Source organism: Microtus pennsylvanicus, chromosome 2 (genome assembly GCF_037038515.1).
Source record: "Microtus pennsylvanicus isolate mMicPen1 chromosome 2, mMicPen1.hap1, whole genome shotgun sequence".
Taxonomy (NCBI): domain Eukaryota; kingdom Metazoa; phylum Chordata; class Mammalia; order Rodentia; family Cricetidae; genus Microtus; species Microtus pennsylvanicus.
The window spans coordinates 83,831,534-83,855,899 of record NC_134580.1 but is presented as its reverse complement, the minus strand read 5'-3'; the positions used below and the strand labels follow the sequence as shown (position 1 = coordinate 83,855,899).

General features: G+C 44.9%; 1 long non-coding RNA gene across 1 annotated transcript in view; it reads left to right on the top strand.

Moving 5' to 3' along the window:
* Positions 1 to 24,092, top strand: part of LOC142844962 (uncharacterized) — a 69,948-nt gene extending 45,856 nt beyond the window's left edge. Inside the window, exons 2-4 of the long non-coding RNA XR_012909786.1 lie at positions 7,710 to 7,851; positions 23,582 to 23,699; positions 23,812 to 24,092. This is a non-coding gene — a long non-coding RNA (uncharacterized LOC142844962). The remainder of the gene's footprint in view (positions 1 to 7,709; positions 7,852 to 23,581; positions 23,700 to 23,811) is intronic.
* Positions 24,093 to 24,366: the final 274 nt, after the last annotated feature.

Sequence of the window (24,366 nt, the reverse complement as noted above, 5' to 3'; positions counted from 1 at the left end):
GGATAAGGCAAAGGAAGTGCTGCCCTGGGCATGCTGGAGAGAAGAAACAGGAGAACCACTCAGAACAGCTGGGTAGACACGATGGCTCAGGCAGGGACTGACACCAGAGCAACCATGAAGACAGCAAGACAGTGAAACCAAGTGCTCCAAGTGTGGAGGGAAAAGAGGCAACTCCTGCACACTCAGAGAGGCTAGAGTTCTTAAGTGTGCACAAAATCAACATTGTAAGATAAACGAAACCTCAGACCTTCACTGAAGAATCTCACACATATCCCTCAGGGTTCATCTGAAATATTATTTATTTTTACAAAGAGCTCTGCGGAGAGTATCCTTCCTAGAACCCCAGTAGCATTTTATTTGAGCCTTTTTTCTTTTACAGCGTTTATCAGACTCATGTGTTATGGAAGTTAAGTGTGCTTCTGCTTACGCCTCCTGCCTGCACTGCTCACTGCAGTATGGGGACACTTCGCACCCTGGCATTGCCCTATGCACAGTTCCAGTCAAGACGCTTGCACGCAGTGGGTGCTGGAGTCTGATGGCATCAGCTGTGGGTGCTGGCATCTGATGGCATCATCTGGTCACTCTTCCACATGTATCATGGGCTATCAGGACCAAAAGCTACCCCAGAGGAGCTGAGCAGTCATGCAGAGTGTCTAACTCCAGCTAGGTAGTGTACTGAGGAGATAATGAAAAATTAAGCTTTCTTCTTTTCCTGTTTTGGCTAGGCACTAATCTTCATGGCTACAGATCTATCCATATGACAGAGAACACTGCACTCTAGATAAGTTAACATAAAATTGGTAGTGCATTCTTAAACCCGATGGCTCCACATGTCTGATGTGTTTTCTGAAAGTATTTCAGTGATAAGACTTTACTCTCAAATCTGAAGTTGTTCCCTTAGGAATTTTGAACTCAATCCTGTATTTATGTAATTGTATCAATTATATGATGAGAAATTATAATCCTAGGAGAGGCATATTTAATCATAAAACAGTGTATTGTTAGAAGAAAAAGAAATATAGTCAGAGAAACATGAACTGCACTGTCAGTGAGAATTCTTGGCGGGTAGCTTTAGAAGTCATTTTGCATGGAAATGAATAAAATATAAACACAGTACTTTATCTTGGAAATGACAAGAAACTTCAAGACTGTAATGTGCATTAAGATAACATTCCAAACCTATCCTTTCAAGTTTTCAGCCAAGAATTTGTTTTTATAATTTCTTTGCAGTTGGCAAACAGCTACCTTCTCCTTGAGAAATCTGTCTTCACGCCAATGGTCCCGATCTCATTGTGTGTAACTGTTGTCGTGTTGGGTAACCTGGACTAATTCATGGCCCTGACTCCAACCCAGACAAAGGCTCAACTCACTCTGTGTGTTACCCCAGCTTATGATTCACAAAGATATCATTAAAAAAAAACACTTGAGCTAATTTAGTGTTCTGCATTTGGCCAAAGCCAGGTGTGGAGAACGTGTGAACCAACTGACATCTGTGGCCTGCTGGCGAGCTGCTTGTTTTGGTGCTAGTTAGCAGCTGACATGCTTGGGTTTTTTGTTTGTTAGGTTTGGGGGTGCGGGTGCATGCATGTGTAGGCCAGAGGTCAACTTCGGGTGTCAGGTCTCAGGAGCTGGCCATGGTACATTTTAAGACAGTCTCTCACTGGGACCCGGGACACATTAGTTAGGCTAGATTGTCTAGCCAGCAAAGCCCGTGGGTCTGCTTCTCTCTACCTCCCCATCACTGGGATTGCAAGTGTCCACCAGCACACACGACTTCTTATGTAGATTCTGGGCATCAACCTAAGGCTGGTTTTACTAGTTTAGCTGTCTCCCCAGTACAGGCCATACTTATTTTGAGTCAACAATTCCTTATGGGGTTCCTCAAATTGTCTCAGATATTGGACAAAATAGCTATGATCTGCAGGTCCACTACCCAGGAGATAACTTTGAACATCTTTTTCTCAAGCTAAGGGGCAATGTAGACGGCTCATGCTGACCAGGTGTTTATACCCATCACTGCTGGGAGTGTGAGGGCTGCTAGCCTTCCAAAGAGACCCTGAGATGAAACGGCTGCTTTGCCTAAAGCCACACCCAGCGCTCAGCCTGTGCCCCAAAGGGCCATCTCAGTGCCTGAGTTCCAGAATGGTGAGAAGGTGAGCTGGGGCTTTTATGGTAGATTATTATTATTATTATTATTATTATTATTATTACTATTGTTATCAGATTCTCTCACTCGATATGTGCTTCCATAGAGCATGTGCCAAAAACTCCTTGCAAAGGTGTAGCCTTAGCCTGCTTCCTGAACCTGAATTCTAAACCGGGTTCTCTTTATTTCTAGTAAGAGATCTGGAATTTGTTTCAACAAAACAAGAATAAAGGTCACTGCCTCGCAGAATTGCTTATTACAGTGAAACCTGCAGACTAAACCCTAAGTTCAGTCAGTGACTACCGACGAGTTCCCACGCATGGGACATTCACCACATGTCAGGTTCTAGTTCATGGACTTTTCCACAAAAGTACTCTGTGGGAAGGTGAACACACCCTTATTTCACAGAGCAGGAAAACCAAGGCACAGATAAGTTAAGTAACTTCATCAAGACCACACAGTTAATAAATCATAATCAAAGAAAACAAACCAGGCAGCCAGACCGCAGAACCAACATTTTGCATAAAACTCAGAAAGAACCTTTAAAATAAGTGAGGTCTGCATGATGATAAGCAAAAGCCCCAGGATGTCTTCTGATTCTGGAAGGAGCATAAATTTCTATTCCTGTAGTCTCTGTTTTTGCACTGCTATAAGGTTATGCTTATTTTTGCTTCAAATCAATGCTTGACGTGAAGCGCGAGTAGAAGAGCAGAAGGCTGCTTGGGACCACACCTAGTGAGTGGCTCCAGGTTGATACCTGGATCCCTAGAACAGCAGGAGGCTGCTTGGGATCACACCTAGTGAGCGGCTCCAGGTTGATACCTGGATCCCTACAACAGCAGGAGGCTGCTTGGGACCCCAGCCTGACACCTAGTGAGCAGCTCCAGGTTGATACCTGGATCCCTGGAATCATCCCAGCCCTTATTTGTGTTGTTTGTTTCTGTTCTAAGGAAGCATGGGCTGGGCTTCTCACTTCATGCACCCCACCGAGTGAGGTCAATAATTAAAGCAATGACATTTTATTAACTGGGTAGTAATCGCATGTGCTAGCAGGGTTTGAGTTCTGCTACTTCCTATACTTATACTTCTGTGTCACCAGGGTTATTGGGAAGGATAGGTGGGAGGTGAGAGAGGCTGTGACCAAGGCCCCATCACTCCCTGTTCCCCTAATAACTATTTATGCTTGTGCTCCCTTCAGACTGGTTAGCACCCAAAGGAAGCCATTTATTTTCCCATGCTGATTTTACTGCAATCGGGTTTGCATCATAATTTTTCTCTTAGGGAAAAACTACATCAGCGATGGTTGTTTGGACCTCTGTTGATCCTTTGTAAGTCGAGGAGTCCCTTACTTTTTAAGGCCCAAGCCTGTTAAAGTTTTTACGACTTGCAAACGAAATGGTTTTTCATCTTCTGCTATGAGACAGCTGAAGTGGAAGAGAGCGCCTTCCACACCAGATAAATTAAATATCAGAGTAATATACAGTCCCAGGTACGGCTGCCAGACCAGCGTAGCTGAATAAAGTCAACAGACTGAACGTTCCCTTGGCAGCCGGCGAGGGTATGAGATACAGCACCTGGGCTGTCCCCCTGGGTCTCCTCAGTAAATCACAGGCAACAGCTCAGAATCCCAGGACCCCAAGAGAGGCAGGAGCTGGTGTGTGGAGTCCTCATCCTTTTCTAGGTGACACAGTTGTCACCCCTCGTGTTGAAGGGAGGGAGCAGAAACTCTCAGAACAATGAAGAGAACGAAGGAGGGAGGGAAGGGCAGGAACCTTCGTCCAACAGGAGAAGATCCATCATTGATGTGTCATGGGTAGAACCGTGCATTTGCGCCACGTCAGAGGAAAACTTGGTGCCGGGAGGACATTGTGTCTATGAATCCAATATTTATCATTTTAAGGCCAGAGCAAAAAATAAAATAATGAGAAAAATGTGGTAAATATTTCCCTCTCCTTATTTTCTAGGTGTTGTTCAACACCTGATTTTGCTAGAGGCAAACCTTGGTCTAGGAGGCTGATACAAAGCAACATCTGTGTGCAGGCTCCATTTGTTGGGTTCATTTCCTGGACAGTGTTAGAGGGCTAGGACCAGCCCTCAGTCATCCAATGATTGAACAAAGGGAGTTTTAAAACAGAATATTCCACCCTGGGAGAGTTCAGGCAGCAAGTGGAAAGTTGGGGCGAGGAAGCAGCAGATACTTTTATGTCGTCAGTAGGAACTTCACTTCTATTATTCGTATGTGGTCAGTGTGTGCGACATAGGGACATGTGTACACAGGAGTGTGCATTGTGTGGAGGCCACAGGTGTCTTCCTCAGCTGCTCTTTACCTTGATTTTTTTTAAATTTATTTATTTATTAAGGATTTCTGCCTCCTCCCCGCCACCGCCTCCCATTTCCCTCCCCCTCTCCCGATCACGTCACCCTCCCTCATCTGCTCGAAGAGCAATCAGGGTTCCCTGACCTGTGGGAAGTCCAAGGACCGCCCACCTCTATCTAGGTCTCCTAAGGTGAGCATCCAAACTGCCTAGGCTCCCACAAAGCCATTACGTGCAGTAGGATCAAAAACCCACTGCCATTGTTCTTTAGTTCCCATTCTTCCTCATTGTCCGCTGTGTTCAGCTAGTCCAAATTTATCCCATGCTTTTTCAGACCCAGGCCAGCTGGCCTTGGTGAGTTCCCGATAGAACATCCCCATTGTCTCAGTGTGTGGGTGCACCCCTCGCGGTCCTGAGTTCCTTGCTCGTGCTCTGTCTCCTTCTGCTCCTGATTTGGACCTTGAAATTTCTGTCCGGTGCTCCAATGTGGGTCTCTGTCTCTGTCTCCTTTCATTGCCCGATGAAGGTTAATATTCAGGAGGATGCCTATGTGTTTGTCTTTGGATTCACCTTCTTATTTAGCTTCTCTAGGAACATGAATTATAAGCTCAATGTCCTTTATTTATGGCTAGAAACCAAATATGAGTGAGTACATCCCATGTTCCTCTTTTTGGGTCTGGCTTACCTCACTCAGGATAGTGTTTTCTATTTCCATCCATTGTATGCAAAATTCAAGAAGTCCTTGTTTTTTACTGCTGAGTAATACTCTAATATGTATATATTCCATACTTTCTTCATCCATTCTTCTGTTGAAGGGCATCCAGGTTGTTTCCAGGTTCTGGCTATTACAAACAATGCTGCTATGAACATAGTTGAGCATATACTTTTGTTGTATGATAGGGCCTCTCTTGGGTATATTCCCAAGAGTTCTTTACCTTGATTTTTAAGACAGATCTCTCACTGAAGCCAGAGCTTTTCAGTTCAGCTAGGACAGCTCTCCAGTGAGGTCCGGGGATTGTCCCCTCTGCCTCCCCGAAGTAGGACTACAGATACATCACAGCCAGCTTCTGACAAGAGTGCTGCAAATCTGAACTCAGGTCCTGGTGTTTGTGTAACAAGCGCTTTACCAACTGAGTCCTTTCCTAAGCCCTGGAGATCCATTTTTAGACCGTATTCATTGTACGGTAGACAAACAGGTCCCTCTGTCCCAACCATGTGGGTCCTTTTTAAACCACGGCTGATGCAGCATCTCCAGAGAGGAGTATATGGGAAGCAAAGAGCAACTATGCCTGTTGTTACTGGCCCCTGGATGATTACAAGACGTGATGGTCCTTTGCGGACAGGTAAAAGATAAGGCTTAGACTCTAACCCACAGAAGATCTGAATTTACCTGGGATCCACTCCAGAGTCAGTCCTGGACACACTAATGTCTTCGTGATCTTTTAGAAAGAAACGAAGAAGAAGAGAAACTTCCCCGGGCCTGAGTTATGAGTGTGGCCTTGAGAATGTCAACAGACTTATTGTCTTGTTGAGTCTGTAGTCAACACAGCCCCACAGCAGGTGTGAGTGTCCCCCCACTTCAGAGGCAGCTCACTTTGAAGCTGGCGAATCAAGGACATTGGTACCTTCAAGGAAACAAGGATATAATTATCAAACGGCCTCTCTGCCGGTGACCTTCCATTCCTTGGGCTTGTCTTACTCCCTTTGCTGGCACAGACCCAGGTCCTTACAGACAGAGCTCAGTGTCCCAGACGCTCAGATGGAGGAGCAATGCCTCCAACACCCTCTGAAATTGTTCCTAATCTCGTCTTGCTATACTGCTTTCCCCGACATAAATCTACCAGCCTCAGGGGCTTTAAGCCCCCTCCACTGGCCCACGCAGACCACTAGAATCTGAGCAGTGAAGTGTGGAATATATGCTTCCCTTTCCCTCACCTGAGCCACCTGTCTGGGACCTCGAACCCCAGTGTGTCTGTGAAGGCTCAAACTAATGTAGCTTCTTCCAAGCTGCCACCATCACCTCCATTCTCGAAGTTGACTTCTCAAGGCCACAGGAAGCTCAGAGTAAGAACTCTTAACTATTGCCTTTGAAATGTTGAAAGTAGGAGCCTAGTAAAAGAGTACAGGAAAACAAAAAGAAAATAGTCGTTTGAAAGAGCACTAAAGAATCCATTACCCAGATACCGCGGGGTGATTTCTCAGCCACAGTCTAGTGTTGGCTTCCTTGTCTTCAAGAAAAACCCCTGGACTGTTTGCTAATCATCTATGAGTCAGATGTCCAGATTCAAGGGTTATACAACACTTCTACCCTGCTCCTACACACACCACAGACACACACACACACACATACATCACCACCACCACCAGTCTAGTAGCCTTGGTCCTAAGAGAGCCATTGAGTTGTAGGAATCTTTTTAGAACATCAGGAATGTATTCTACATCACCACAAAACAATAATTGTCACTGTTTAATATATTATTTGTCTTAATATCAGAATAAAATTTTATTTCCTGGGCTAAATGCATAGATTCTTTTTTTCTGGAAAGAAACACGAGAAGCATTATTCCCCAGAAAGTCAGAAACAGATTAGGAATACCCATTTCACTGGTAGGAGTTAAATGTCCTGGAAACTCAGGAGCACTGATTGTCAATTGGTGGAGGAGATTTCCCTGGTGGACACTGAGTGGTATCTAGAGCCAGCTTTGACTGCCCCAGCTTTGGAGCTAAGAGAATTACTGGCATTTGTACAGAGGAGCCAGGGATGCTGACAAACACCTGTGACAAACAGGGTCATCCACGACAAAGAATTGTCCAGCCCCAAATCAAGAGTGCTGGAGCGGAGAAGCTCTGTTCTACATGATGCAAAAATAATGCCACAAAATAAATCATAGATAAAGCTAAGGCGATCATTAGTCTTCGTGTCTTTAACTGCAAGTGTTACAGGTTACCTAGAGGAAGAAGACCTTGAAATAGGGTTAGGCACGTGCCCAGTGATGGAGAACTTGCTTAACTGCACACATTCTGGTTCTGTCCCCAGCCCTACAAAGAAGAATATGGTATTTGGACAAAATGTTTTCAATTATACGATAAAAGGGAGTCTTTAAATTTCCCAATAGGGTGATTTAGTTTCACAAAAGAATACTTATCAAACATTAATTATAAAGTCTGTTTCAGTCATATAAAGGTTACAATGCTCTTTAAGACCAGGAAGTCAGCTTAAAATGTTTTGGTGCTTTTTCATTTTTCAGATTATCTGTGTGTCTGTACGTAGGTGTGGGCACAGTGTGCTGCAGTTATGTGCGGAGGTCAGAGGACAACCCAGGGAGCGTGTTCTCTCCTGCCACCTTGTGGGATCCAGGAATCAGACTCAGACGTCAAGCCTGTGAAACAGTGAGTGCCTCTACTCTCTTCGCAATTTCCTTGCTAGTCCCACACCCCAACACTGTCACAAAAATGCTTTAAAGATAGTTTTACACTGCAGGCCAGGCGAGTCTCCAACTGTGACAACCTTCTTGTGAGCGCTGGGATTAAAAAATTGAGACACATTACCCAATTAACCTTAACATTTTAATGACATTTATTACAACCCTTCAAAACAAAACATTATAAAAAAAATCCTTAAGAAAATGCTAATTAAAACCACTTTTGAAATTCCACCCCATCCTCATTTTAAAAAAAGAGCACTCTTCAAGAAAACAAGTGACCACAAATGCTAGTAAGGTTGGAGGTGGGAAATAGAACTACCACATGATCCAGCAGAACTACTCCTGGGTATATGCCCCAAGAACTGTAAGTCAACACAGTACAAACACACGTGCACACCCACTGCACTATTGCTGCACTATTCACAATAGCCAGGAAATAAAACCAGCCTAGATGCCCATCGACAAATGAATGGATCAAATGTGGTACATACACGGAAAGAGAGAAAGGAAGGAAGGAAAGAAGGAAGGAAGGAAGGAAGGAAGGAAGGAAGGAAGGAAGGAAGGAAGGAAAAGAAAGGGAAAGAGAAAGAAAGGGGGTGGAGAAAGAAATCATAACTTTTGAGGAGAATAGAAGTGGAGATCATTATGTTAAGTGAAATAAGCCACATAATAAATGCCACTTGGTTTCTCTCATGAGGCATCTAGCAGTGTGTGTATGTACGCATGCGTGTGTGTGTGTGTGTGTGTGTGTGTGTGTGTGTGTGTGTGTAGTACATGGAAGCAGAAGGGGAGAGACACAGAGATGGGGAGGGTAATAGAAAACATGTGATGTGAACGGGGATGACTGTGGAGAGGAAGGGACCAGCAAGAGGGGGCTAGAGAAACAGCTCGGTGGTTAAGAGCACTGGCTGCTCTTTCCGAGGACTGTTTCTGGGCTTGAGGACCAGCACACACATGGCAGTTCACAGGCATCTGTAACTCCATTTCCAGGGGATTCAGCTCTCTCTTCTGACTTCTGCCTACCCAGGCACACATGTGCTGCATGGTGTATACACAAAATTAAGAAAAATAGAGCGAGGGGAGAAAGTAATGGGGAGGAGACAGATAGGAACAAAGTATAATGACATGTGTGAAAATGCCATAGTAAAACCCTTTACTTTGTATATTAAGTCAAACATTTAACTAAAAAACCCACATGAAACCAAAATATATATATCTCCCTAAGCTATAACAGGAGTTGAGAACTATATTCAAAGGTAGTTTAAATCCCTCAAAACTATTTGGAAGAAATGGATCTATACACATGTATATGAATGTGTGTATGTATACATGTGTATACATATTTATATACGTATACATACATATACACAAACACCCCTTTTAGATGGCCATTTCTCCAGAGTGTTTAATAAGGATAGTGTTCACCATATCACTGCAAACCAGTAAGCAAAATAACAATAGATCATTAGGATCCAGTAGATGTAGTCTTCTTCAAGGGACAGCCTATGATTTGTTTATATTTCTGACCCCATCACAATAAATGTTGAAGAATTAATGAAATAAAAAAAATATGCAAAGAGAGGCTGAAAATACAGCTCAGCTGTTAGGAGCACTTGCTGCTCTTGTGAAGGACCTGGATTCAATTCCCAGCACCCCTATGTTGGTTCATAACTGTCTACAACTCTAATTTGAGGAGATATGGCACCCTCTTCTGGCCTCCACAAACATCAAACACACAAGCAGGCAAACACCCATACACATTGTGTGGAGGTGTGGGGGTGCAGGTGGGTGTGGGTGCATCTATACACGAAAGCTAAGAGGTGACCCTTAGGCCACAAGTCAGATATTGACTTACAATCTCAACATTTATAATACAGCATCTAAGAACACACACCTGGAACATTGCTGTCTCATTGCTACAACTATGAAGTAAGGCTAAAAGTAGAGCTCCCACAGGAATGACCATTGATATCTTACTAAAGACACTAAACTCACATTTTAAAGGCTGAAGATGTGAGAGCATCTACTATTATCTATATGCAAATAACCTAATTGTGTCAATGGCTTCCTCCATTTCATGACAAGTCTTTGGGATTTGAGGGAAAGGAGAAAGAAGAAAACAATGAAAACCCAGGAACTTTTGGAAACTAATTAAAAGCTTTTCCCTTCATAACCACTTCTGTCCAACCCCATCCTTTTTGCCCCAGAACCCATAATATTTAAAAGCATTCGCTTCATAGCTTTAGGGAGTTGCAAACATTACCATCAGATTTTCTGTAAGCTTGTGTAGGCACGTAGGAAAAGTGGTCCATAGATGGAGTTCAACAGGAATCTCATTCCATAAACTCATTCCCTGTGATGTAAAGGGTGAAGCTGGAGACAAGGGAAAGCAGTACCGTTCGCTCTTGGCGGGTGCCAGACCTCCCCTGGTGGAACTTTCTGTGCCTCCTTCCAACTAGCTCTCACCACTTACATCTTAGTTGCTATGACAACATATTTTAGTATTTAATTACTTATCTGCATTTTGGGGGTGCTATTAGCACTGTAACACTGAGTTAACATCCCTAACACCCACCCCACTTTTTGGTGAGAGGGCAGAGTCTCACTGTGTAGCTTAGCCTACCCTTGAACTTACTAAGTAAGTCTACTTTGAACACCCAATCTTCTTGCTTCAGCCTCTCAAGCTCTGGGTCTCCAGCTGTGTACCAGCATCTGCAGCTGTGTGATAATATTTTAATGTTAACTTGATGAGGCTCCAGGAGGCCCAGCTATCTAGGTGGGTCTAGAAGAGAGGAAAGTCTGAGTTTATAGGCGGAGAAAGGACACTGACCTCACAAGTGTGGGTGAGCATCACCTATCCCTCCAAAGAGAACAAAAAAAAGAGGCATTTGCTTCCTGTATGAACTGGGAATCCTTCCCTGCAGGATACTAGGGCTCCTTCTTGTTATATTGGTTATAGTATCAGGGTTCCTGGGGCTGTAGCTTGTGGGCGAAAGATCAGTGAACTTGCTGGCCTTCACACAGCACGTAGTTCAATTCTAATAATAAAATCTTTCTCAGTCTCTAGCATTGACCCATTTTGTTTGTTTGTTTGTTCATTTCTGTTTCACTGGCTAAAGGGTTGGGCACAGGTTTTGAAGCCACGACTAGGAAAGACTTTTCTGGGAAGTTGGCAAAGATAGGAAGGAAGTGGGAGAGCCAGCTAGGAATGCATTTGTGGAGAGAACCTTCCAGGTAGATGGAAGAGCAAGAGCAGAGTCTTCGAGGCAGGCTTGAAGAAGGTGGAGGTGTTGGAGGAGGTGGGAGCAAGGGGAAAGGCAGGCAGGCAATGGGCTGGGGTTCTGATATCTTGAAAGCCCTAGTGAGGACTCTTCTCAAGGTAGATGGACGAAGCTGGGAGTTTTGCCATGATCTCATCTACGCAGAACAGGATCCTCTGGCTGCTGTGTTGTAATTGAAGGGACAGCCACAGAACAAGGAAAGACAGCTAAGACAAGTTCAAATAGTTAGCACAAGATAAAGACAGGGGGTTTGGGAGTGAAAGTACTTATAAAAGGCCACAAGATGAGGGGTGGATGCAGTTCCATGGGAGGGAGGTGGGAAGGGGGGAGAGAAAACAGGATTGGTGTTCGTAAGGCCTTGGGTTTAATTCCTGCCCGCAAAGCAAACACACCCAAAGAAGATCATATTGGCTCACATGTGGTTTGAAGGTGTAATCAAAGAATTTTCCAGAGAAATGAACAAGGTAAGACAAAAGAAAAGAAATTAAACCAACAAGCAAATCGAAAGACAAGGGGAATATCAGAATTTTCAGTTCCAGTACATGCAATAGAGATGTTGCTTCCAGGTGAAGGCTCGGCACAGCTGCTAGAATCCGGGGTTAGGACCCTCTGGATATAGGTAATAATGAGAAGAAAGCTCACATGCCAATCAATGGCTTCAGAATTTGATAAATGGAGGCTTGCTCTTATTTTAGAAGTAGGAGGAATTAAACCATTTTCTTCTATTCTAGTAAGCCAGAAAATGGCTACAAAAGAAATTGCAAAAATCTTTTTTTTTTTTTATTTTTCAAGATAGGGTTTCTCCGTAGCTTTGGGTTCCTGTCCTGGAACTAGCTCTTGTAGACCAGGCTGGCCTCGAACTCACAGAGATCTCCCTGTCTCTGCCTCCCAAGTGCTGGGATTAAAGGCATGCGCCACCACCGCCCGGCCAAAATCTTATTTTTTATGAATTTTTTTTTGCATCTCCTTCTCCAAACTTTTTCTTATTTTCTTATGGTCAAGGCCCTTTTCCAGTCCTGACTCCTCCCTTCTCACACTGCAAATAAAATCTGTGCTAGGTACACACCTATGACCATAGCACAAATAGGTAAAAACAAGATGATCAGAGTTCAAAGCCAGCCTGGGTTACATAGTGAGACTGTCTTTAAAAACTAAGGACTTGGTGTGTAGCTTATCGGGAAAACTTGCCTATTGCGTATGAGACCCTGAGCCCAGCAAAAATCTAAACTCAAATTGGAATTTTCTCCAGAAGTTTCTGGCCCAATGACAAGGTCATGGCTCCTGGTGAGATGAATATACCGTTCACAGTGGCTCTCCGTTTGCCGACACCTTCTGAGAAACGCTGTGAACTCAGACACTCCCTCCAGGTCTATTGGGCTGCGGATGGCCCTGGACCTCTTGACCAGTTCAGAGTTTCTCTGGGCTGACAAAGGTGGAAGATGGGGAGTCAAACTAATCACTCTTGCAACCTCGCGACGTGTTAGGAGATTCATGAGCGTCCTTATCGCTCCTGTTGTCTTATCTCGGTTATAAGTCAGGGTCACTGTGAGCTTTCAGACAGCATATGAAAGGGAAAGGCAATTGATCATTGTGGGAATAAAAGAGAGGGCTATTCCTCAAAGCAGATGTCTTTTCTCATTAAAGCATGAAGTTTTATGTGCCCGGGTCCTCACCAGTTGCTACTTGGGATGTGGATAAGGGATTTGGGTTCAATGATATTTACCAATCTCCTACCCTGCAAAGGTCAAGTGCTCTTGCTTGTGTTAGTCTTGTGGAATCCTTGCAAGCCCTCGGAGACGTGACATCATTCTCTTACAGCAGGAGAAAGAGAGCCAGAGAGAGCAACATACTCTCCGAACCCAGGGGTGACAAGAGCCAGGCTTCCCACCCCTTGGTTCCCTGTCATGTTGGAGGCTCACGCGTGAGCAACTATTGAGCTATTTAGGTGCGAAAAATTCTTGACTAAAGATGGCCTATTTTTGATTAAAGACAGAACAACTCACGTAGGAGAGTTTCACCTTTCAACATGGAGATCATACCCTCTATTGCCAGGAAAAGGTGGGTGAGCGCCTCATCCAGTTCCTCAAGGAAAGCATTGTGGGCACAGCAATGTGCTCATGAGAGTCTATACCCACACCTGTGAGAATCAGCTGGGTGGTGAGGGAACAGGCATTCACCATTCACCAATGGCTTCCTGCCCTGGGCAGACGCCATGCTGTGTCTTCTGGGCAGTTCTATTAATCTCTGCACCAATGCTGTGAGGCAGGTTCTGTTACTGCCTCTATCTTACAGTCAAGGAAATGGAATTTCCCACGTGAAATAACCCTCAAGTTGCCCCGTGATCCAAGATGCAGACCCACTATTCCACTTTTAATAGGCTGAGTGACTGGTTGCTTTCTCCATAGTCTGGTCCTCCCTCTTTGGAAATCTCATTCCCCCTGGAATGGCTTGAACTGCACTCATGAGTATGGAGGTCAGCGCGTCTCAAGATGCTGCCTTTGCATTTTACATCCCATGATGAAAATAGACTCCTGCCTCCCTTCATCCCTCCGTTCACCCCTCCCTCCCTTCCTTCTTTCCCTCCTCTCTCTCTCTCTGTCTCTGTGTGTCTCTGTCTCTGTCTCTCTCTCTCTGTGTCTTATGTGTAGGAGAATGACCTTGAACTCACTGTGTATCTGAGGATGATCTCAAACTTTTGATCTTCCTGACTCCCAAGTGCTGCCATGCCATACCACATCACCACATTCAGTTTATACAGTGATCTGAGGACCCATGTTTCACGTATGCTAGTCAAGCATGCTATAACTGGGTCACAATCCCAGCCCAAAACAGACATATTTATTTTTAGGGCTGGCAATTTTATTTCTAGGTTTCCCTAAGAAATTATGAAATACACATATGGAAAGGTAGGCTCTGCCCCTTGGTATTTAAATTATTTTTGTTTATTTTTATGTATTTTTTATTTTGAGACAGCATCCTACTATGTAGCCCTGACTGCTTTGAAACTCACTATGTAGACCCAGCTGGCCTCAAACTTACAGAGATCTGCCTGCCTCTGCCTCCTGAGTACTGGGATTAAAGACATGCATCACCATGCCTGGCTTTATTATGTGGTTAACTATGTCACTATTTAATTTTACGAGCTCAAATGTTCCATAATGGAAAGGCTAAAGTCATATAGTATACCCATAATAGAAAGTCTACAAAATCATTAGCTCTTGTAGACCAGGCTGGCCTCGAACTCACAGAGACCTGTCTACCTCTGCCTCCTGAGTGTTGGGATTAAAGGTGTGCACCACCGCCTCCTGACCCAACAAAGTCATTATAAATTGTGTAGTAGAATATTTAATGGTGGAGCACATCTGGGACACACTTAACGGACATCACCCCGACTGTGTGATATCCATCCAGAGGATATGCTCTGCATTGAAGACGTGTGGAAAGAAGTGCACTGACCTTTCCTCCACACCCGCCATCTTTCATTTCCTGTCTAGAATCTCCACACATGCTGTTCCTCAGCCTGCTCCAATCTTCCCATAGCTGCCTCCTTTCCTTCGGGTCTCAGCTTAAATGTCCCATGCTCAGGATCCCCTTCCACAGCTGTGTACGGCACCGTGTGTAAGCCACCCCCTCCTGTCCCATGCTCAGGATCCCCTTCCACAGCTGTGTACGGCACCGTGTGTAAATCACCCCCTCCTGTCCCATGCTCAGGATCCCCTTCCACAGCCGTATACGGCACCGTGTGTAAGTCACCCCCTCCTGTCCCATGCTCAGGGTCCCCTTCCACAGCCGTATATACGGCACTGTGTATAAGCCACCCCCTCCTGTCCCATGCTCAGGGTCCCCTTCCACAGCCGTATATACGGCACTGTGTATAAGTCACCCCCTCCTGTCCCATGCTCAGGATCCCCTTCCACAGCTGTATACGGCACCGTGTGTAAGTCACAGCCTCCTGTCCCATGCTCAGGATCCCCTTCCACAGCTGTGTACGGCACCGTGTGTAAGTCACCCCCTCCTGTCCCATGCTCAGGATCCCCTTCCACAGCCGTATACGGCACCGTGTGTAAGTCACCCCCTCCTGTCCCATGCTCAGGGTCCCCTTCCACAGCCGTATATACGGCACCGTGTGTAAGTCACCCCCTCCTGTCCCATGCTCAGGGTCCCCTTCCACAGCTGTATACGGCACCGTGTGTAAGTCACCCCCTCCTGTCCTTTCCCGGAGTATCTTGGTCTCTTTCTCTTTTCGAACATGTCATAATTTGTGAGGACACAGGTATAGTCCTGCGTGTTTGGGTTGTTTTTCACCAATGCTCTGAGGTTCCATGAGGGCGAGAGACACATCTGGTTGAGGACCACCATATTCCAGGTGCCTGCTAAGAAACTGCTCATGGAGGCTTCAATAAAGATCTCTTGACTAAACTAAAGTATTAAGGACTAAAGATAGTTTGAAGTTGCTAGGCACTGGCTCTGACTGGCTAGGGGACACACGGAGGGGAGTTTTCAGTAGGTGGTCACGTAACCTGAATAATGTTCTAACATGGCAGTGTCTACACAGACACAATCCATGTGTCTCCTACGAATGGATCATTGGGTTGGAATTACGACCTACAGCTCACAAGTGTATGAAGTGAAAGGAAATGTCACCAAGTGCAGGCTGCCCATTATTCTAAGAGCACAGAGGGCCAGGTACATAGATTAGCATGGAGCTAGCCTGTATTGCTTTTCCTTGACCCACAACACATTATGTCCAATGCGGTCCCTCTAAATTCAACTCCCTTCTTTAAGCAGGGAAGAGAAACTTACCCCAGGAGTTTGGGGGCATCTCCAGGACAGTGGTTCTAAAGTAGAAGTCACCACTCACTCCTCCCCTAAAAACCACACAATAAGCAAAAGTCTTGGGGTGGAGTGAGGATAAATCACTTTCCTGATAAAAAGAAAATTTTCACATGTATATTCCTATAGTGGATTTGAGAACAGTAATGGGAAGGAATAAGACATCCCACAGCATATGGATTGTTTTCTCCCCTTTGTCTGACTCCACACAGAACCTCCAAGACCAGCTGAGGGCCTAGCAGTGATCTCAGGGAATCCTATGCCGGGGGAGGAATTGGGTGTGTGGGGGTCGGGAATGGGGATGGCAATATTTTCCAAGCTCTGTTCAAACAACTTGTATCTCCTACGATCTCCACGCTATTCTGCTATCAATTTTTCCAACACTTGATGACCGATTCACCTCATACATCAATCTGCACAAGAGGGCAGAGGCCAATCACAGACAATTAGAACCTCCTCGCAGCAAGCCATCCAGGAACTCACTGCCGGTTTTCCTCGAGGCCCTTGTTTACTCTGACCAGATTGGCAGAGGAGGGGCTAGATTGAGAAGATGCATTTTTCTGTTATCCCAAGGCTCAAACCCAAATGTTTTTATAAAGGAAGGAAGAGGAAAGGGAAAAGGATATGAAAAAGTAGTGGACAGAAGAAATAGAGGGGACATCCCAACTTAGACTGGGGTTACTAAGGAGTCCACAGAAAGAGTGCCAGTAGCTGCTTCTTCTGGAGGTGCTGTCTCAACAGTCTATGGTCTGAATGCTGCCTGTGGTGTGTCCAACAAGTATAACAGAAGCACTGTTTGGTGTGTGCCTGGGACAGGTGAGATTCTGTCGACTGGAAGAAACCCGGTAAGTTTATTGCTTCCTAAAAGAGATCTGTTTTTTTTTTTAATGTGTACATGTATATATTTAAGGTGATTCCAGGTGATGGACATTTTTAACTTAGCTGTTAATAGGAATTCTCTATTTTTTATCATACTCTCTTTTTTAAAAAAATTATTTACTTTTATAATTATAAAATATATATGAGTAGTTATGTGTCAAAAATGAATAAGCACTTTGGGGATACATTCCAAAAACACTGTTTTTAACAAAAGGTTGAAAAACTGCTAATCTGGAGATAGCTGTGTTAAGCAAAGTGGTAACTTGCTTGATGACATGTGATATTTGGTTTTCCTCTGCCCTGCAAGCCATTCGAGTGTTTACAAAGCCCATGGAGAGGCTGCACCAACAGTGTGGAAGGACCATCACAAACGTGAAGATCAGTATTCCCTGTCTGTGTGGAAGTCCATTGCTGAGTTTATGGTCATGAGCCTGGAAGGCAATTTTCTTTCCTGTTCTCATCACCTAAGAAAGTGTTCTCACTGGGTCCCATCCTGGCAGGTGAAAGAGGGGAAGTTTCTCCTGGTCATCACACTCCCACTCTGCACAACGAAGCTGAAATTAATTTGGTAATTGATGTAGTGAGCAAGGCTAGCATTGCCTCAAGACAAAATGAAATCGAGTGAACTTAAGTTGTACAGTGTGATGATTTAGTATGTGCACACATTGTATAATTCCCACAATCACATAATCAACACACAGTTACCATCCTGTGAGTGTGCTTATGAACGCTAAGGAAGATAAGGGCACTTAAGATCTACTCTCAGTAAATTTCAGGCAATTAACAACTCATTCATCACTTCTTTTTATTTGGTAAATATTAATTATACTGCCAAGCACTGCACCAGAACTAAGTCCTATAAGAGAATATTTCCATCTATCTATGCCTCTTAAAACCATGGTAATGTGCTGGGCGGTGGTGGTGCATGCCTTTAATCCCAGCACTCTGGAGGCAGAGGCAGGCGGATCTGGTCTACAGAGCGAATTCCAAGACAGCCTGGGCTACACAGAGAAACCCTGTCTCAAAAAAAAAAGAAAACCATGGTAACATTTCTTATACCCTTCCTGTGCCCTAAAACTATAAACCAACAAGGCTGGGGGATGGCTCACTTGGTAAGGTGCCTGAGGACCTGAGTTCGGATCCCAAGCATCCACCATGCAAGTGTGAAAACCTGCATGAATCCCCAGAACCAGATGTAAAGCCAGATGTAGTAAAGGCCACTGTAATCCCTGCCCACCCATCACCCACCTACTACCTACCACAAGATGGGAGAGGCGGAGCCAGGAGGATCCCCGAGAGCTGGCAGCCAGCTAGCCTGGTACGCACCAAACAACAAGCAATGTGGGGGTAAGGACAATCATCTGTCATCTGTCCTCCCCACGTTCCTGCACTCACACACATGAATATGCACATATACACACAAATGTACGTGTATCATATATACAGAGACATTACAAAAGAAAGAAATATTGAGAGTAAAATGCCCAAGCACAACTCATGCGAAACACTGGAGAGTTGGCATTTATTTCTGAAATAACGTATGATGTGGGAGTGTCATATATCAATCTGTTGATTTCTTTGGCTAAGCAATAAAGAAACTGCTAGGCCCATTTGATAGGCCCACCCTTAGGTGGGTGGAGTAAACAGAACAGAACGCTGGGAGGAAGAGGAAGTGAGGTCAGACTCCACAGCTCTCCTCTCGGGAGCAGAAGAAAGGCCATGCTCTGCTCTCCCAGGCAGGCGCACGCAATGAAGCAAGCCGCAGGTCAGACATGCTGAATCTTTCCCGGTAAGACCGGTGCTCACAGATTATTAGAGATGGGTTGATTGGGATATCAGAATTAGCCAGTAAGGGCCAGAGCTAAGGGCCAAGCAGTGATTAAAAGAATACAGTGTCTGTGTAATTATTTCGGGGCATAAGCTAGCCGGGCAGGGCAGGCGGCTGGGGTGTTTGGGGACGCAGCCCCGCCGCCGCTCCATATTACTACAAACGTAGGCTAGCTCCTTTATTACAAACATTCTGTGCCATCACCCAAGACATAGCCACTTCTCTTTTGAGCATATAACACTGGAATAAGTTTTGTAGATTTATTACATTTACTCTGCTTTTAAAAGAAGTGGTTATCCACACAAACAGTAAATTTGTTCAAATAGGCGGGGCATTAAAGCAAATACAATACACTCAATTTTTTTTTCTGGAAAAAGCCTCCAAACATTCATCAGCAGTGAACAATTAAACAAAGTTGGTACATCTGTCCAATGAAATACTACTCAGTCATCAGTAAGAACACACTACCGCTGCACATGGTAATGTAGAGGGATTTTAGAAAAGATTTTGCTGAGTGAGAAAATCTTGCTATAAAGGCATGCGCAGGGTCCCGTTGATATGACATGCTAATCTAAAGTGATGAAAGACGGACCTGTGTGTGTCAGCGGCTGAGGACATGGGATGGATGGTGGAGACTGAAGATTCTTGGGTGACGGACGGACGCCACTATCTCCATCACACTCCTGGGTACACAGCTTCTCCATCACACTCCTGGGTACACAGCTTCTCCATCACACTCCTGGGTACACAGCTTCTCCATCACACTCCTGGGTACACAGCTTCTCCATCACACTCCTGGGTACACAGCTTCTCCATCACACTCCTGGGTACACAGCTTCTCCATCACACTCCTGGGTACACAGCTTCTCCATCACACTCCTGGGTACACAGCTTCTCCATCACACTCCTGGGTACACACCTTCTCCATCACACTCCTGGGTACACACCTTCTCCATCACACTCCTGGGTACACAGCTTCTCCATCACACTCCTGGATACACAGCTGCGTGCACATCCGCCAAAATTCATTGTAGGAACTGGCAAGATGGTTCAGTGGGCCGAGATGCTTGCTGCAAGCTACGCCTGAGGATCCTTGGGACTTACAAGATGGAAAGAGAGAACCAATTCCTGAAAGTTGTCCCCTTGCCTCCAAATGTGTGTTGCAGCATGCACGCATCCGTATGTGTATACCCGCACACTAAGTGAATAAAAATGTAAAAAAAAAGCAGCTCATTAAAGTTCACACTTTAAGTAGGTGCCCTTAAATATGTGTATATTAAAACATCAACCAAGTTAATTTTTTATGCTTTGTGTCTATTTTTCCTTGTATTTACTGGATGTGAGCCTGGGGTGGTGTGTTGTGAAGGTGTTCTGAGGAGCCTGGGGTTAGAACCGCTGTCTCCTATAACCCGGGTTTCTCTGGGAACGACCCAGTGTGCCTGTCTGGAAGTCATCACTGTTTTTCCATCACCCGGGGATTTGCTGCGGAACACCGCCCCCAAGTTCATTATCTCAGCACTTAATGTTTTGTTTTTGTTTTTTCAAAATACAGAAAAGTAATTAGAAGACATGATGGGCAATAACCTCTGTCCCGAATTACCTTTTTTAATTGGATGGTGCTTTTGAATTGTTCAAGCTCAAATAATTAATTTTAAAACTGCCAGCCTCTTGATGGGATTTTTTTTTTTTTGGAATGTGCATGCCAAGTGTTACAAGGAATGTTTTTCATGGTCAATTCTTAACCCCTGAAGACACACAATGACCATCAGCCTACTGATCTGCTTGAGATACTCGACAGGTACCAAGCCTGGAGGAGAAAATGATAATCCAGTCCACCTCTCACAGTGAGTGTTAACTGTTTCTTTAGTGACCCTAATAAAAAAGCCCATCCTTTAATGGGATCCAAGAAGACAGAATCAGGTTTCAGACTCACTGGGGTTTGATAATTGAACACATTCCTGACATGGCTCGGGCGCATTAAGGCGCTGAAGGGAGACCGTGAACACGAAGAGCAAGCTGCAGCAGTGCCCATGTGAACTGTGGTAGGAAGCGCATTCCCTGCCAGCCACACTCATGAGGAAAAGGCTGTGGGCCTCATTTCTACAGAAGAAGGGAAGGGGAAAGATGAGCCTCATTTGCATTGCTAACTAGATCAATGGGGACCCAGGTGAAAGACGCACAGATGCTCTTTCTTGCTAGGAAGAGGCACTGCCTGCTTCTCTCCATTCTTGATGGGGATGTCTTCGTCAGACCAGCCTCCCGAAATGAAGTGGTTGCAGAATTCCAGGCCGTCTTTTGCAAATGTTTGTACTTCACAAGGGCAGGGTGACTTCCTAAGTGTGTAGGCTGGCTGGAGATCTGAGAGGGCTTACAAAAAAGAACCAGAGCTGTCCTTGAACTTGAAGATCCACGCACAGCAACACACATATGGCCACTTTGGCTTGGGGCCCTGAAGTGGAGCCCAAAGTGGCCTCGGAAAAGTTGTTAATGCTCCCAGCTCAGGGCTGGTGCCTACCTCTAACTCTTAGACCTGCTGTAAACAAGTAGAGGGTGGGCCTTTCAAAATCGGGGTTCTAATAAAACAGGCCTAGAGGGGGCCTTACTCACCCTAGACCTGCAGAAAAGAGTGGCCAAGTTGTGTGTGTGTGCATATGTGTGTGTGTTATGCATGTGAGCACATGAGTGAGAGAGCATATGGAGGCTAGGGGGCAATGTTAATCTTCCTCAATTTCTCCCCACTTGAGACAAGGTCTCAAACTGAACCTGGAACTTTGGAACTCACTGATTTGGCTGGACTGACTGGCCATTGAGCACCAGGGTTCCTCCTGTCTCTATTTCCCACAATGGGATTATAACCACACAGTAATTAACTCTGCTACACCTGGTGTGTGTGTGTGTGTGTGTGTGTGTGTGTGTGTGTGTGTGCACACTAGAATCCGACTTAGGTCCTCGTGTCTACACAACAAGGACTTTACCAAGTGAGTCATCCCTTCCACGCTAAGGATAGCAAAGTTTTAATCTCATCTGTAAAACAACTACCTTGATAGAGTCTGAGGTATGTGGGGAAAATGAGCCTGAAAGCCACATAGACTCAGAAACTTTAAGATTGCTGTCTATTTTTATGTTAGCTTATGCCTAACACAAAGTAAGCCCTGTAAGGGCAGTTGCTGGATATATATTTGACTTGAATTCCACCGATGCATCCTGCCTCATCCTCCTCTTGTTTTTAAAGTCCAGGTCAAGCCCTGCTAATAAGATGCATGCCTTTGAGATACTCAATCGTGCCACAAGGACATGTGCTCAACTATAATCATAGCAGCTTTGTTTGTCATAGCCAGACCCTGTAAACAACCTAAATGCCTCTCAATCAAAGAATGGATAAGAAAAATGTGGTACATTTACACAATGGAGTACTACACAGCCGAAAAAAATAATGACAGCTTGAATTTTGCAGGAAAATGGATGGAGCTAGAAAACATTATTTTGAGTGAGGTAACCCAGACACAGAAAGACAATTATCACATGTACTCACTCATAGGTGGTTTTTAAACATAAAGCAAAGAAAACCAGCCTACAAACCACAATCCCAGAGAACTTAGACAACAATGCAGACACTAAGAGAGACTTACATAGATCTAATCTACATGGGAAGTAGAAAAAGACAAGATCTTCTGAGTAAATTGGGAGCATGGGAACCTTGGGGGAGGACTCAAGAGGGGAGGGGAGAGGCAGGGAGGGGAGCAGAGAAAAATGTAGAGCTCAATAAATATCAATAAAAAAATTGAATGCCTTTGGAAAGAGCTGGGATGCTTTGGGTTCCTAACAGACACTTGGGCCAATACAGGACTGAAAGGGAAGGTGGGTTCATCTTTTGACATTGAGACCCATTGGTCACATTACTCAGATCTGAGCTGCTGAAAACAAATTGGTAGATAAGTAAATCGTTAACATTGTTTGAAAGAATCCTACAGCCAGGCCTCGCTCTTAGGTCCTTTTACCCTAACATGGGTCTCAGAAATCGTAGACATGCCACTTAACTAAATCAAAAGCGCTGCAGAAGTGATAAAAAAATCCCAGCGTTAGGGCTGGAGATGGCTCAGCAGTTAAGAGAACTTACCATTCTTGCAAAGTACCCAGTTCCAGGTCTCAGCACCTGTATGGCAGCTCACAACCCTTTGTAACTCCAGTTCCAGGGAATGCAGCGCCCTCTGCTGGCATCTTCAGGCATTGTATGCACATGGATCCCGTACCAGTATGAGGCAGAACATAAAATAAAAGTAAACAAATCTTTGAAAAAGATTTGCAACAGAGTTGAGGATCTTCTAGACCAGTGGTTTTCCAATCTTGCTAATGCTGCAATCCTTTAATACAGTTCCTCATGTTGTGGTGACCCCAACTGTAAAATTATTTTGTTGCTACTTTATAACTGCAATTTTGCTTCTGTTATGAATCATAATGTAAATATCTGATATGTAACCTGTAAAAGGGTTACTCGAGCCCAAATGGGTGGGGAACCGGTTGAGAACCACTGTTCTAGAGACTATAATAGTGTGCCAGGGAATCTAAAGCTTCTCCGAGGTCACCACTAAGTTCCGCGTTCTCGAGGGCCCTCTCGCTGTCTGCTAGTAGATGCCCATCACCGGCAAAGGCTCTTGCAATTCTGGACTAAACCCATGGCTCCCTGCATCCAATGTCGGAAAAGCGCTTCGTCAGATTCTTGTCGCCTTCCAGTCCTTCGCTGCTGTTTTTAATATTCTCACTTCCTTCAGGATCATTGGGCCCGCTGGGCTTTGGTTACCTGGACTGAGCAACCTCCTCATCTTTTGGTGCTAACTGTCCCCATACACCTACTAATTCTTTATTTTCCGTTCCAGCCCAGCACCTGCCTCCTCTCTCCACTCTTACCCACCTCAGGCTTCTAGAATCCCTACACGGCGCCCAGTCCAGAACCACCCCAGCCTCTCCACTGACCTGCCAAAGCATCGTTACCTGGTAGGTCATCTTCGCGGTCACAACCCCTCCTCTCCATAATGTCTGTTCTCTGCTAGGTCCAGGCTCCACTCTGTTACCTTTCTGACTCTCTCCACACCTCTGTCTCTACCAGCTAAGATCTTTGCCGGTCCTGCCCACTAGATACCCTCCACCTTGTGGAGGGCTTCACGCCTGGAGTTCACGTCCCAGTACTGCATTTCAGCCAGAAGGCAAGATACAAGAGAAGACATGGCAGCTCGAAAGCAACCCTGAGCCACAATGAGGAGGTGAAGTTACATCTTAATCACGTTCTCAGAAACAATCTACACAGAATTCACCAACAAACACCAGTTACCGCCATGACAATCCTTTCTTTAGCTTCCTTTATTCCTCCTCTGAACCACACAGGTGGAACTGTGCTGTATTGGCTTTTTCTTTGTTAGTTTGTTTTTGCAAAAAATTAAATCCATATCCCCAAAAAGGCTTAAAATTGATTAAGAGCAAAAACATGGTCCTATTTTTTATTCACATTTTCCAGGTGTGTGTGTGTGTGTTTGCATGCATGCACCTGTATGTACATATATGAAGCATGAGTGTGCAGATGCATTAGCACATGCAAGATATGCACATGCTACATGGCACATGCAGAGGTCAGAGGACAACCTCCAGCGTCACTCCTCACCTTCTG